This window comes from Anabas testudineus, chromosome 17, assembly GCF_900324465.2.
Source record: "Anabas testudineus chromosome 17, fAnaTes1.2, whole genome shotgun sequence".
Taxonomy (NCBI): domain Eukaryota; kingdom Metazoa; phylum Chordata; class Actinopteri; order Anabantiformes; family Anabantidae; genus Anabas; species Anabas testudineus.
In genome coordinates, this window is record NC_046626.1 from 482,501 (window position 1) to 496,247 (window position 13,747).

The window sequence follows — 13,747 nt, forward strand, 5'->3', positions numbered from 1 at the left end:
GCATACACACAGAACAATGCTGCAATGATTGCAGTATGTGATTTGATTGCAATATGTTTGTTTTGGAAAAGAATTTCTGATAATTAGTCTCTTCTGGCAGTGCTCTATCTCCGCCCATCTGTTCTATTTGGCATCCCTCCACCAACCAGTGAGTCCCTCATCACTCCGGCCCTGTGATTCAACCAACTGAAACACCTTCAGCCACATCAACATACAGGCAACAGCAAACAAAGTCACCCAATCGTCAGTGAGCATCAGGAGTGTGTGTGTGTATTTGTGTGTGTGGAGGGAAGGGGGGAGTCTGGCGAGCCGTTCTGTTGTGGGAATGACAGCCAACATGGACAGACGGACAGACAGATTGACTGGTTGTGTTCTGATAGATAATTAGATGAGATGCCGACACTTTGGCTGGTTGGCAAACTGTGGAAAGGGAGTAATGGGAATATGTGATATAGAAATAAACCACTGAAAATGGGCCATTTAATAAGATGTACTATATTTCTTTATTACAGTTGTGACTGAATAACCCAAATATTTCTGATATATCACAAGACATATTGAAGGAGAGCTGACTGCGTCGGTGAATATGTAAGAGTAAGTATGTAAGAGTATTTGTAATATACTGACTAGTCAAAATGAGTTTTTTAATAGATCATCTTGTTTATAGCGTGGCTAATTGCCAGCCATCACAGTAAGTTTACAGAGCCAACTCATGTGGAGTAAATTTATTATTACAGGAACAGTGTGCAGTATGCAACAGTACGCACCCTGCAGGTACACATAGGTACACAGCACAGAGGAAAAAGATTGTGTTGTGTTGCAAACTTTGGAATACAATCATTTCCTACTTGAAAAATCAGCAAAAAGCCATAATCTGATCAAAGTTAAGACCCCTTAGATGTACTGTTAGCTCATTTTACTATACCATCCCCACACTTCTTGCTTATCCATGACAGCAAACTAGTAAGTAGTTCATTTTTCAGCAAATACTTTGTAAACAAGCATCCTGTGTCAAGCAATTTACACTCTGTCCTATCCAGGTGTCCCGTGAGTCAACATGCATGACACCCTAAAACAGATGCAGCTAAATTCATTTGATAAATTGTATTGTTTACATCTTTGATTTTCCTACTATAGCATGTCTGCCTCTGAGACTTATCGGTGTAATAGACTGAACTTCCTGTCCCACAACCGTTTTACATGTTGTCAATTTTTCATAAAATAACTATGGTGCTTACAGGGAAAAATTCCAATAATTCCTATTAAGTTATTTCATTCATTTCTTATCACTAAGCAGTTGGGTATTGTTGCAATAATCTTAAAGGCAAATCACAAGCACCTGTAGAAAATGAAGAAAATTAGCTTTTGCACAATGTACAGAGGATCTTCCTGATGAAAACAAATCATAATACTTCCCGCTATTGTTATTAATTAAAAAACAATTATATCATACGAACCATGCCCTCAGTTTAAAAAATGTCTCAGATATTATTATGATTTGCAACAGTGCATCTGTCCCTTTCTGCTCCTCTACATTCTTTAAATCTCATCCTGTGCCCCTCTCCCTCATTACAGTGTTCTCCTGTTCTTTGCTAAGGCCTACTTCCCTTCTCTTCTCCATGTGCTCCCTTCCTCTCTGTTTGCTTTAAAAATACCTCACCCAGCTTTCACAATCATGTTTGCATTAGTCTCCCTCTCTCTCTCTCCCTCTAGCGCCCTAACCTTCCCTTCCTCTCCTACTTTCCTTGACACACCTCACCTCGCCCTCTCTTTCTCATATTTCTTAAAGCTTCATGCTTAATGCCTTATGGCCTTATGCCTTGAGATTTATGCTCCATCACGAATACGTAGAATCACAAATACAGGTAGAATTTCATAAAGATGCTAAAGCCTCCTTGTGATGTTGCCATGTTACTTCACTTTGTATAAACTCATTATGAGCACTAACATCCAATCAGGGCTCCACATGACTCACTCACTTCAGTTAATCCATACAGCCTCAATGTGACTAAACTGTGCACTAGCATCCTAATTAGTGACACTGAGCTGGGTGCTGGCCACAGGAAAGCAGGTCTTTCACTTATGTTTTTTTGCCACTGCAAAAAAACATAAGTGAACTATTTGCAATTGTAGAACCCATTAAGCATGGATGTGTTGGCAGGGGTATACTCACAGTTTTTTTTCTGTCTATTATTATAAATATTATTCCTACAAAATGTATTTGCTGTTGCAAATTTGTAGTATATAAAAATCACTGTATATAGTTAGTGTAATCATGGCATTAAAAAGGCAGTTATTAGTAGACTGGTTATTACGGTTCCTGATCATAGACGTAATATGCAGTGAAATATTGCCTTTTCAGAGGTATGTGTGAGATGAATGTATGAATTCTCTGCTCTACTAAAACAGAAAATTCTGCTCGCTGTGGTAGCCTATATTTACATTAACACATCTGTAATCTCTCTCACACACACACACTCAGTTCTGTTTCACACATCTCTCTGCCCTGTTCCTCTTCCCTTTTTCTCTCTCATTGTTTCTTCTGTGCCTCCTACTTTCCTCTCCTACTTCCTGTCTCTCTCCCCATTTCCTCTGCTCCCCCCTTCTCTCTCCCCGTCTTTCTTTTTTATATAAACCCTATTTCTCACTCTATCTCTATTCCCCCACACTAGTAATACGATCTCTTCTATCAGGCAAAGAGAGCCATGAATCAAAAGAGAGAAAAAAATATTACAAACGTTAGTGGGCCCACCCCCACCCCCACTGCTCTCTCTCTCTCTCTCTCTCTGTCACTCTCTCTCTTTCTCATCTACAACATCCCTACCCCCAATAACCCTCTCTCTACCTCTCTCTTTAGTCCCTACCCCCAACCGCACAGCTCGCTCTCTACATCCCCAGCTTCTCTCTTCCGTCTCCCTCCCTCTTTCTGAAACAAATACACTCGCTGGCAACAACACGACACGGTACACTGGGATTTTATTCTGTATGCAGAACATCTCTACATTTTCTGAGTATAAACACAGTAGATTGGTATACTGTACAAACCAGTTATTTACCATACCAAACTCTAATGACAGGAAAAAGTTAAAAACTATAATCTAGCTAATAAAAATATGAATGTGAAATTTAGTCAATCTGCACATACTGAGCTACACAACATATAAGTGCAATTCTTGCATTACAATTTTAACAGTATCTGCTACATAACAATTGTCCAAAACATTTAAGCATAAGTGCACATTCTACTAATTTTCTAATATCGCTGGCAGTTATATGTTATAAAGAGTTTTTCCAATTATTTATTATTTGCTTTCAACAAAAAGCTGCCTGATCCATAGTGTTTTAGACAAGAAAACACTGAGAATACACTACAAAACTATGCAAACCTGTATTAAACTGATAAATAGTCAAAAAAAGGCAAGTAGTAATCATACAAGTCTCCCAAGCTTAATGATTGAGGTTTATTTGTCCCCACCCTCTGATACGACAGCACACAGCATACCGGACCTCTGTCATCATGTACCAAACAGGCGTGTATCACAAGCAGCATTCTATAACTTCCTCATCATGGTTACACTGTTAGAGATGTGGTTAAGACAACTTGATTGGGATTAAGCAAAAAAACAACTTGGTTAGTTTGAGGGAAAATCATGGTTTGGATTAAAATAGGGTTAGTCATCATTGTTACATGAATAAACCCATACACAACAGGTCACCTTAGTTGTTTTCTGGATAGAGGACAGTCTAAGATAATCAATCAAAAGGTTGTAATTCATCAGCGATGAGTAAATTCTGATACTGCTCAAGCCACTAAATACATACATACAATAAAATATTGAATAACATTTAAAAGCAGTCAGTAAAAGAGCAGACCGTGATGTAAAAGAGTTTAGTAAGCTAATGCAGTTTAATCCACATCTGATCAAAGGAAATTAATACTACGCATATACTGAGTTTCAAGTTTTAAAATGCTAGAAAGGCTAAAATTATAATAATGCGTTGCTGCAGTCAGAAGAGCATTTTACATGAATATGATATTGATGGTCCTTCTTGCTTTTAGTACAGATTTCTAACCTTCTGTGTGACTATTCCAAAAATGTTCCTTTATGCACTTTAGCTGCACAACACACAATAAAATATACTTGAAATCTGGGTTTAGAAACAGATATCTCCACACAACATCACTACAGTATGCCATGATTTAACAGCAAAACTTGCAAAATGGATGTTGATTATTTAAAAACTTTATTGTATTAGTAGTAGTAGTAGTAGTAGTAGTAGTAGTAGTATTTCTTTAATAGCAAATAGCAAAGCCTGTGGTGTCCCATAGTACTGGGCTATAATTGAAGACAGGTTAATAATCTATCATTAACTCTAGTAGCAGCGCTCATCAGCCTAATTAAATAAACAATTCATCACTGTCAGATGAGCAGTCATCTGTGTGTAGCATGACCCCTTACATCTTGATATCTTAAAATATCTCCTTGCATATACAGCAAGACACATGATTCCTACCATTTCTAGGTTTCTGTAGTGAATCTGAAGTGACCTTTGACCTTGCTCTGGAGGGGGGAAAACCTGAGTTTCCCAAACACTAATTAACTTGAGTACAACTGAAGAGAAATTAGATCTACAGCTGTGAATTCTCAGAAGATTGAAGCACAATTTGCACTAAAATGTATTTGTGTATGTTCTTCTCATGTTAACTTGTCATCTAATCATGATGCTTCTGCTTATAGCATTATTCACTTTCACTACACTTGTGATTAGTGTAATTTTAATTAAAGGGGATTTAAGCACACTAAAAACTAATGCAGAATACAATTGCAGCCTGTGTATCATGTACTGAGAGGACATGATCAAAAGACTCATGGACCAGCTATCGCACGAATGTAGTTAACTTTAACGGCTGCGTTAATTAGGTGGCGCCTAATAAATCAATTAATTACCGCTTAATTAGAAATTAGAATGGGGTGAATACACAGAGAAGACAGACTGTTAAGAATGACTTTCCTCTGCAGACAATGGAAACTGAAGGGTCGTTTCTTTGCCTCCTTACCTTGTTGGTCCCAAAAGCAGGGTCAGGGTAGGAGAGCTGCCCCAGCCTAGTGTGGTCTGACGCGGCCAGAGGCTGAGGAGGAGGCGGGTAAACTGTTACATCCATAGCTGAAAATCCATCCACGTCTTCCCCGCTCCTGTTCTTCTCTGTTCTTCTGTGTTCTTCTGTGTTCTTCTCTGTTCTCTGTTCTTCTGTGTTCTTCTCTGTTCTTCTCTGTTCTTCTCTGTTCTCTGCGTATGGTAGAAACTGCTATAATAACCTTTAGCTACTTTGTTTTTTACAAACTTGTACGGTGTTTTTTCGCGAGTCCCTGGTAGAGTTTATTGTAATGGAAGACGCTTCTTTAGAAAAACAAATGCAGGTCTGAACCAGGTAAAGTGGTCAATGTTGAGCTGAAAGCAGCCTCAAACAGTCGCTCAAGTTTAGCTTGATGCTCTTCTCCCCACGCCGGCGTCCGTGCTCCAGTGACGGCTAACGTTACTGTGAGGAGCAAACTTCCCGGTAAACGCACGTTTCCCTACTGTGAAGGCAGCACAGTGTTGCTCGGACCGGCACCGCTGCTGCTCCGTGGTCTGTCCCCGTCCGGGACTCCGTCTGCTCGAAGCTGCTCCGTGGTCTGTCCCCGTCCGGGACTCCGTCTGCTCGCCGCTGCTCCGTGGTCTGTCCCCGTCCGGGACTCCGTCTGCTCGCTGCTGCTCCCGCCGCGCGTGTGCTCGCCGCCGCGTGTGCTCGCCGCCGCGTGTGCTCGCGCCCCGATCGTACAAAGAGCTCGTTCATCAGGAGGTACCGCCACAAGCCGGATGTGCCGAATCTAACAAAATAAAAGCACACATCCTGTCAGGCAACAACAAAAACAGCTTGGAAATAACTAACCAAACGCGACTTATTCATCAAATCATCACATTGCACTAGCAACAGTGACTAATTCTAGCAATTTGTCCATTAAAGGATTACTGTTGCAAACCGTCTTCAGACAGGCGTTTTATTTTGAGAGTGGCCGACACCACATGGTCCAGGGATGTGGAGGAGGAGGAGGGCAGAGTGTGCTCCATCTAGAGGGGGACAGGGTGTCAAAAGGTCCAGTCAGCGGTTTGGGAAGCTCACATTAATCTTTTGTCTGAAAAGATGAGGCCTTTCACTGGTTGTTTCTCTGTTTGCTTTTCACAGCCTTTAGGGTTAGAATAAGGTTTCTCTGGTGGAAAATAAGAAACATTTACCTATATTCTGCAAGTATGTCACTGTTTGTTTTTTTTCTCAAGTTTAAATGCAAAATGGGGAAGTCATACCCTGTGAGTCACCGTGTAAGTTGGTCCCTGTTCCATACTATGAAGAAAAGAAGAACAAAATATATCACACACGCTTTTCTTTATGGTGATAGGAGGTATAAGAAGTTACTGGCTTTCTGATCAGTAAAGATCAGAACTGAACAATTAGGGTGGGAGGGTTGGGAGTAGGTGGCCCGCTGGAGGAAAATCTCCTAATTAGAGGGGCAGCTGCCCCCATTGCAACCCTATATGACCCCTTGTCACCTTACTTTTCACAGAGACAGAGTTTTACAAAAAGTTGATGTTCATTATTCATTTGTCTACAATACCTTTAAAATTTTTAGGAAATTTTCTAACAGAAAAGTTCATAGTAGGTCCAACTTGTGCAGTTGGTTTTTGTCTCTGACAGAATTCATATTGGTTCTTCTGCATTTTAAGTCATAGTATGGTTACTTGTGTTAAAGTTAGTTTAGATAGTGAGAGATAGTTTCAGTATGTTGTCCATACTCCATGCTCTTCTACTTTCTGCTATTGTATTTAATTTTCTATCTACATCCTCCTGCTCCTCGGAGATATTAAGAATCCAGATCTTTTGACAGAGCTTTGAACAAGCTAAGCTGTCATCTGATTTTCACACCTTGAGTAGTAGCACAGATCGCCTCGACATTTTGGCTGCCATGAAAGCAAGCTGTGTCCACGACTCTCTTCTGCCCAACACTATTTGTTGTACAGTAAAGGTTCACTTCAGCTGCTTTCTTATCCAACAGAGACTGACAGGTTGATGTGAGCTGCAGCCCCCTGTTGTCCAGACTGTTCACAAAGGCACGCTGTAAGTTGATGCCTCGTGTTGTGCGACGTTTACAGGGGGTTGTGTGACAGTTGCGATCCATCTTGTATTTATCTTATCTGCGTGTGTTTGCTTTGAATTCCATGTTTCCACATAGACCATTGTGCTCAAACACCTGTCCACTCACCTCTGTTGCCTAGCACACATGCTGCACCACTCTTTCTCTGATCAATATGCAGCTTGTAGACTGTGTTCCTTTGTGTGTGTGTGTGTGTGTGTGTGTGTGTGTGTGTGTGTGTCTGTGTGTGTGTGTGTGTGTGTTCAGTAATAGGTAACCAGCCACAACAGTGGGCAGCTGTGGATCAGGGGCCAGAGCACATCGTCCACAAACAGCTGTGTGAACAGTTTGATCCTGGAAGCGTCCTCAGTAGCTTGTTGTTTTTTGGGGGGTTGGGGTTTGACAACTTGACTTCTCTAAGTAGCTGGCAAATCTCATTATCTGATTTGCCAGCTACTTAGAGAAGGAGAAGCAGCCTGGGTTTGAACTTCTCTCTCTGGGGCTCTCTATTTTATATTTAACTATTTATGTTTTGACGTGAACAGCTGAGGGTAACACTGTGAATCTTTTCCTGAGGCTGAAAATGTGCACTGCTATTTTAACAATTACTGCTTTTCCTCCATCTATATGTCAATTTTTGCACCTTTTAGCAGCTAGAAACACTTTCTCAGAGGTCAGTCAACACATCGCGCTAACTAGTTCATATGTTTATGGGCTATAAACATATGAACTAAAGTCACTTAGGAAGAACAACATCTCCCAGAGACTGCTGGTGTCCTTTTATCGATGCTCTATTGAGAGCACCTCATATACTGTGTTTCTGTGTGCTTCAGCAGATGCACAGTGGTACAGAGGAAAGCTCTCCAGAGAGTCATCCAAACTGCACAGAGGATCACCGGTTGCCCTCTTCTCCCTCTTCACAGTTCCCGCTGCCTCAAAAAAGCACAGAACATTCTTAAGGACACTACACCACTACACTGCCATCAGGGAGAAGGTTCAGGTCAATCAAAACTAGGACTGACAGACTCAAGAAAAGGTTTTATCCTGTAGCAATAACCACATTAAACACTGTAAAGAACGGACTATAGGACCGGACTGTGACAGAATGCTCACTTGTGGGAGTGAGAGCTGGTCCGGAGCACAAATGTGAAGTTCTTTTGTTTACTTGATGGTTGTTTTACTTTGGTTTTTTGACTGTTTTTAATTATTTATTTCTTTTATTTTATATATGACACAGACTACTTGGCACCTTAATCACGTTGTACGATGTTGCAATGACAATAAAGTTTATCTTATCATAGTGACCCCCTTACAATGACATGTGTTGCTATTGTAACTGAACTGCACTGCATTTTGATGTCTTGCTTATACTGGTTTTAAACCACATGTACAATGCATACAGGAAATATATATATATATATATATATATATATATATATATATATATATATATATATATATATATATATATATATATATATATATATATATATATATATACATACATATACATATATATAATATATATATTCTTAACTCATTAAGTCTAAAGAATATAGTTAATTCAGTTTCTGATAAAGAATTTGTGGTTGAACACTTTCAAATTCAACAAACTGGAGAATGTGTGAATGATCCTATGGAGACAGTAAAATAAAACTGTGCAAGAACTGTGTGTGCCTGGAAGAAAAAGAAAGACCCACTTCTGAAGCCAAAAGAGTTTAGTCTTCAAATGACAAAATGACACAGTTCTGTTAATTGTAAATAAATACAAGTACACGGAAAGACATAAACAAAGAGATGGTCTTCCACCCACACACATACACACACATAAATCTGCACTTCCCACTGGTTCACACACATCCAGTACACTAAAACAGATGGTCACAAACGCATAAAGTACCAGCAGACACACATATAATGATGCTCTTGTGGTAACACATACTGACATCCTTAAATGACTGTATATGCTACAAACACACAGACGCCCATTTAGAAAATATAACTATGCAGCCACAAGTACACAAAATGTAGAGTTTGAGCACACAAAATAGGTGTGATAAAACTACAATTTCTCTTTTTCATGCATTGTCAAACACTCACATACACACACATACAGTCCACACATACTTGAACATATATAGTATACAATTTGCCCATCCCCCACATAGGCACATACATATATGCACCCCTCCCCTCTGAAAAAGGCATAATTCACTTCCACATTCTCCTCCCCCACACACAGTTCCTCTCTATAAAACTCCACACATACATTCAATATGCACACACTAAACCGTGCACATATTATGCACTAAACCAATCAAACGTGCACTCACACACTTTTCTACATATATACTCTCGCTCTCTGCCTCATACAGCTCTCAGATTTCCATGAGCTTTCCAACATATCTGATGGGTTCAAAAAGCAATGTAGCATTTGAATGATGTGTGTCTCCTCGTTGTGGGGAGATTACATTATAGATTCATAGCAGAGCAATCTACTCCTGGGTAGAAACAGCCAACCCTTTAAATTTCCAGTAAGAAAGAGAAGATGTAAAACCAGGAAAAAAATCAGCAAGTTTTTTTTTGGAATAAACTGAAAAGGGTAGAAAAAGCTGAATTATTACCAAACATTTACCTTGTAAAACAAGGAGCCACAACTGGAGGACTCTAATATGGGTGAATAGAAACCATATGCTTGGGAAATGATTCCAATGTAGAGTATTTATGGAGCTGTGTGTTTCATACTTCAATGGACTTTCTTTTATTAATTTTCTTTTGTTACATCTGTATTCACAGCATTTCTACTCACAAGCACAATCAATAGTGTAGTAGCGTTGGAAAAGTCCAATTAAGTACAGTCAAAGTCATGTCATGTCATGTCTCAGTATTTGTGGTACAATTACACTCTTGAAACTGTTTAAGGTTAAAAAGTGGTATCCATGATTGGAAACAAATCATCAGCATAGCAATGGTAAGAGATGCTGTGTGGATACGTACTGCATATAGATTAAAAGAAAATTGTTCTAAAATTGAAATTGTGAAGTTTTCTTAGAGCTGTGAAGCACCAAACCACTGCATCATTGATCTTAGAGTACTTGGAGACCATTAGTAGCTACAGCAACATTCTGACAGGAAGAGACAAAGCAGTTAAGAACAGTTTCAGCCCAGTGAGCTCCTTCAGTGTCTCTCAAAGAATCTGGTGTTCTCAAGTTGTAGACTACAGTTTGTTACTACTTGGCTGAGCAGTTCAGGATCAGTACTCATCTTACACAAAACACACCTACAATTCTGTTTTAGTACAACTTAAACAAGCCACATGTTCCTTAGTGAACTTTAAAAGTTCTGGTATGGATTAGCTGATTCCTCATTCAACTGCGGAATATCACTTCATGTTTTGCATAATTTAGACTATATTTGAATATTTTCATGTGACATCTCTGAATCGTTGCAACTGAAGGCCCACAAATCATTCACACCCCTTCTTTTTTTTCACATTGTGTTGTAACTGTAATTTTAAATGAAAAACATCCTCTATTTTTTCCAGCGATTTACATACATCTGTGGGCAAGGTCCCACAATTCACGCTGCATGTTAGGACAACAACCAAGCCATGAAGTCCAAAGAACTGGTTGGAACGCTAAGCATTGTGTCTGGCTGCTCATCACGGTGGTGGCAGCCTCATGCTATGAAGGTGCATATTAGCAGCAGGGGCAGGAGGTAGGGGGGCTGGTCAGAGTCGAATTAGGCACGAATGCAGCAAAATACAGATGAAGAAAACCTCGAAGAACTGGGCTGGGGATTCACCTTTTAACTGGAACTTTTGGCCACATTTTTGCTCGGTTGCCATGGAAATAGCTTTGTAATTGACCCCACACCTAAATTGTAATAAACCTGAATTATTCATGAAGGAATGGTGACATAGAATATGGTCAACTATTTCATGTTGACTTACTTCTTAACCAGTTCCAACATTAACGTACTTGATTCATGAATATAAGCATAATAATTCAATTTAGGAAAGAAAAGGATAAGAATTGAAAGGGCAAAAAGCTAAGCTCCTTCCTGTCAAATGAGGGAATATGAGAAGAGAAAAAGAAAAGCTTAAGCAATATTAAAAAGAAATCTAGATATGAATTTATCATTAAATTGTATAACTCTTATAGGAACCGAACACAATATTCAGTCTTTCTCACATTTCATTTCAGCTTTTTTTTGTCTGGCAAATACCCGCGCACACAATGTACAGCCACACACACACACACACAGATCCCCTGATCTGGAAGTCTCATATTCAATGAATGTCAAGTCCATTGAATTCATTTGCACATTTTTAGCTGAGGGTCGATGCATCATTCAGGCTTATTTTTCCTGCTGTCACTGTTTCACACCCAATCTCATCATTATTTCATACTGGGCTATTTATTATGCTACTGTACAGCATACACATGCACGCGCGCACACGCACACGCACACACACACGTACAGTACAGTGGGAAAAAAAATTCAGTGCACATTTCAGCCAAAATTATACTATTCAACATAAAAAATTGAAGTTATGCTAAGTGCTGCTCTTACTGGGTCCAACACTTCCTTTGCTCTCTGACAATTTTACACCGACAGTATTAAATATAATTTTAGATAAAGGATAAGTAAAGTAGGGGCAAACGAAGCATTCATTAACAAATAACTGCACCACTGCCCTTTTCTTCTTAGTATAGCTCTATGAGTAATACAAAGTACAGAACACCTGTGAATAGTTGCAGAAGATTCAGAAGTACAGTACCATGCATAATGCATGTATGGGGCACTATCTGTCAGTCACAATGTAAAGACACAAGAACTGGAATGTATACTGGATGATTTCAGTATTTCTACCAGGTTCTTATCAGTTGTAAAACAGCAATGTACTGAAGTCACTGTTTAAACAATTCAGCACCCTGTCCGTCACACTTGCGGAATAGCACAAGGAGCTCTGAAGATAGTCTTCACACTGGGTGGTAACCACACTAGCACTGGATAACATCTGTGGTTGGTCTGTTGGTCAGGCCACCACTTTGGTTCACTGTGAAACACAAACACAACAAATATTATACTGGAATGGGAAACTGTGATCGGACATCGATGCTACTACAGGTTGACTCTGGTGCAATTTTTCAGTCAACTGGTAAAATACCTCTACAAGCACTACATCAATTGTCCTGAAGATTCAAATTTGTAGTAACCCCAGTGGAAATATCAGCTTCCCACCAGTCAGCCGATGCTGCTCCCCTCTTTGCACCTGTCCTGCTTTCTGTCATTAATAATAAATAATACATATCTCTACCACTGTGCCAGAGTGTCTAATGTGTTCCACCGCCTCATCTTTTCCAGGGACAACACTTTAAATCACAATGCAAAATATCCTTTTATGATTGTATGAAATGTATGTATAGTATTATTCAGTAAGTCACTGCACAGGCCGACCAACTTATCACATACTTATCGCATTTAAGTGGAATAAACTGTACTACTGCCCCCATTCATGTGGACATTTATTGTTCTTTACTACTTCCAAGTATTAGTACAGTATTAGCACATTAACATATTAACGTTTTAGATTTTATGTACATTGCATTAATAGAAGAAGTACTTAAAGCATTTACTTCAGTTAAAGTACCAATACAACACAGAAAACTGTTATTACTAGTGAAAGTCCTGCATACACAAAGTATTATCAAGAAAAGAAATTAGATATATGTTACCTCAGTGCTTAGCAGACCAAGGCTTTGAGATTAAAGATACATATGACATGTTGAAAGCCCTTCAACACATGTTTTTTTTTTCATTATTCACTCTAATCTTTGCTTTTTGTGACAAAAGACACACTAGTAAACAAAGCATAATGAGTTGCTATAGTAACAACAAGTGTGTCCCAGCCACGTCCATAGTTTTTTAGTGTCTCCCTTGTTCCCAATTTTACATTTACATTTACTCATTTGGCAGACTTACGAGTTTGTTGCTATAGTGACTAATTGTTTTCTAACAGTCTGTTTTCCAGATATATATTTAATTGTGTTTTTTGAATTTGTTCCCCTAAATCATTGCATAAATAGACTACACCAACTAAATGGAGAGCATGACAGCATATGTGAATTAAGTTGTATATAGACTTTTGTGGCAGATGGAGCTACACAAACTGTCCTAAATGAAAAAGCTAAGCCAGGGTAGTGGTTAGCAGTGGAATAATTAAACCTCAGCAGACTGTTCAATGATGTTTTGGGGTCATGAAGAGCTTTTTTTAATGGCAAGACAGAAATAGGTTACATTTAGCGAGCTGATCTTCTTACGTCTGTCACTTTTTGTATTAGGCTAAAACTGCAATACACAACTTAGTCATTATTCGATTACTAATCAAGCAGAAATAGCATAATATATCAGTGATATCAGGGTTTGTTTTGATAAAGCTGTACTTTTTTATAAATCTTCAATGTGTGCAAACCCATGCATACAACTATGCCATACCATAGATCTGCCATTGCCCAGCAGTTTACTTTCAAAAGTCCAAATATGCAGGTTCAGCTATAGAGCCAGAATATTTA